This window comes from Ambystoma mexicanum, chromosome 2q (assembly GCF_040938575.1).
Source record: "Ambystoma mexicanum isolate Mex_15411 chromosome 2q, UKY_AmexF1_1, whole genome shotgun sequence".
NCBI lineage: Eukaryota > Metazoa > Chordata > Amphibia > Caudata > Ambystomatidae > Ambystoma > Ambystoma mexicanum.
Genome location: NC_090924.1, coordinates 691853401 through 691855900, shown reverse-complemented (window position 1 = coordinate 691855900; position 2500 = coordinate 691853401). Strand labels below are relative to the sequence as shown.

At 55.6% G+C, this 2500-nt stretch overlaps 3 non-coding genes across 3 annotated transcripts in view; all 3 read left to right on the top strand.

Annotated features, from left to right (window-relative positions):
- The first annotated feature begins 645 nt into the window (after window positions 1-645).
- Window positions 646-757, top strand: TRNAL-CAA (transfer RNA leucine (anticodon CAA)). Its single transcript has 2 exons — window positions 646-683; window positions 712-757. It is a non-coding gene; the product is annotated as a tRNA-Leu (tRNA).
- Window positions 758-2087: 1330 nt separating this feature from the next.
- On the top strand, window positions 2088-2160 carry TRNAV-AAC (transfer RNA valine (anticodon AAC)). The gene has a single exon. It is a non-coding gene; the product is annotated as a tRNA-Val (tRNA).
- A 288-nt stretch (window positions 2161-2448) lies between these two features.
- Window positions 2449-2500, top strand: part of TRNAL-CAA (transfer RNA leucine (anticodon CAA)) — a 112-nt gene continuing 60 nt past the window's right edge. The window contains exon 1 of the tRNA in view: window positions 2449-2486. This is a non-coding gene — a tRNA (tRNA-Leu). The remainder of the gene's footprint in view (window positions 2487-2500) is intronic.

The window sequence follows — 2500 nt, the reverse complement described above, 5'->3', positions numbered from 1 at the left end:
GCGCTGGCGGCGAGCTGATGTATAAAGGTTTGGACATGCCTTCTGGGTGGGGACTGCCATGGCTCGCGCCACTGTTGCATCCAGCTTGGTCTTTTGTATGTGTCTGCAGCCTGTGTGTGAGGTGCTGTGAGTGCTGCCATGTAGGTCCGGCGCAGGCTTGCGCCAAACTTTCACGTTGGTGTGTGCCACCTGGCAGGTACCAGCGGGCCCCATGAGACATCAGTGCCACAAAGCCTTTCAACTGAAAGCTGTCCCAGCACACTAGAGCGCAGCCTACCAGAGCTGTTTCTGTAGTGTAGTGGTTATCACATTCGCCTAACACGTGAAAGGTCCCCGGTTCGAGACAGGGCAGAAACATGGTGCTGGTTTCTTTTTATTTCCACAATGTCAATCGGACACATTTGACCGCATGCAGGTTTCGACAGGTATGGACAGGCCGGCACTACGCCATGAGTGATCTGAGGCCAGCCCTTATTTGCACCCTGCAAACTGTCCACTGGCTCCATCAGTGGGTTTTTCCTGCCATCCCTGGGTCCTTAAGTGAGTGTTTGGGTACTTTTGATGCAGAGATCGGGGCATGAAAACCGGCGCTGGGACCTGGCGACATTGGGTACTGAAGAATCTTTCCCAATCCTGCCCATAGCTGTCAGGGTGGCCGAGTGGTCTAAGGCGCCAGACTCAAGAGGCGCAGCTCTTCCCTGCATCTGGGTGTTCTGGTCTCCGATTGGAGGCGTGGGTTCAAATCCCACTCCTGACAAGCCAGGCTCATTTTTTTGAGCACATTTCAGAGTGTAAGGCTTGCGGAAAACCTCGTGGGGGCCCCCGAATGCAGCGCCCGGCAAGCCTCCCTGTTCTCTTCTGCTGCCTTGCAACTGGAGCTGTCTGCCAGAGACGCCGGAGGCACACCTGCCCTTAAACCCCCACTGGCCCACGGCTGCAAAACCTGCATTTTCTAGTGGCTGGCTTGGTGGCATATGTCACTGAGCCCAGTCTACTCAGGAAGTGAAAAAAGTCCCCTTCACAGTTGGAGAAAGTGCTCTCCTGCCACCTGTCGGTCGTTGAAGGCACCACACCTCAGCAAAATAAAAATAAAAAAACAGACATGCTGAGTTCGGGGGATGTAAAGGTATTTACATAGCAAGAACAAGGGGCTGTTGGGAGATGACAGAATCCATGCTGCCCCAGAGTTCTCTTCTGAAATTCGCAGGAATCCAGAGGTTGGAGCGGGCTGAGGGAGTGCGCCTTCTTGCCTCTGTCGGCTTTCAAGACACATCCTCCTGCTGGGAAGCTGCCCACCCTGAGCAGCACAGGTTTGCGCTCTAGGCCGGTCGGCCACATATATCTCGCCTGATCGAGCCCGATCGAGCGGCAGCAGATGGCCTTTGGCCAGCGAAGGCTGCCGCTCTTCTTCTTGTTTCTCTGCTTGAGAGGCAGCTCAGTCCTCTGCGCTTGCGCCAGGGGCAGGCCACGTGACACGCAGGGGTCAGGCCGTGGAGAGACTGGGGCATGGCGCCAAGTGAGGTAAGCAGACCGCCCCCCTCCCCCTCACTGCTCTCTGCATGCGGTGGCTCGTTGGTCTAGGGGTATGATTCTCGCTTAGGGTGCGAGAGGTCCCGGGTTCAAATCCCAGACGAGCCCTTTTTTTTGGAGCGCCGAAAACAAAAAACACAGAGTCCCCAATTCCCCCCCAAAAATAGTTTGTGCGTGACCGTATCTGGTTCGATGCCCGTCGCCAATGGTTGGCTGCTTTTAAGCCCATGGCCCAAGAGGCAGTGTTGGAAATTCCCCCTCCTTTGTAATGATGCGCTGGCGGCGAGCTGATGTATAAAGGTTTGGACATGCCTTCTGGGTGGGGACTGCCATGGCTCGCGCCACTGTTGCATCCAGCTTGGTCTTTTGTATGTGTCTGCAGCCTGTGTGTGAGGTGCTGTGAGTGCTGCCATGTAGGTCCGGCGCAGGCTTGCGCCAAACTTTCACGTTGGTGTGTGCCACCTGGCAGGTACCAGCGGGCCCCATGAGACATCAGTGCCACAAAGCCTTTCAGCTGAAAGCTGTCCCAGCACACTAGAGCGCAGCCTACCAGAGCTGTTTCTGTAGTGTAGTGGTTATCACATTCGCCTAACACACGAAAGGTCCCCGGTTCGAGACCGGGCAGAAACATGGTGCTGGTTTCTTTTTATTTCCACAATGTCAATCGGACACATTTGACCGCATGCAGGTTTCGACAGGTATGGACAGGCCGGCACTACGCCATGAGTGATCTGAGGCCAGCCCTTATTTGCACCCTGCAAACTGTCCACTGGCTCCATCAGTGGGCGTTTCCTGCCATCCCTGGGTCCTTAAGTGAGTGTTTGGGTACTTTTGATGCAGAGATCGGGGCATGAAAACCGGCGCTGGCACCTGGCGACATTGGGTACTGAAGAATCTTTCCCAATCCTGCCCATAGCTGTCAGGGTGGCCGAGTGGTCTAAGGCGCCAGACTCAAGAGGCGCAGCTCTTC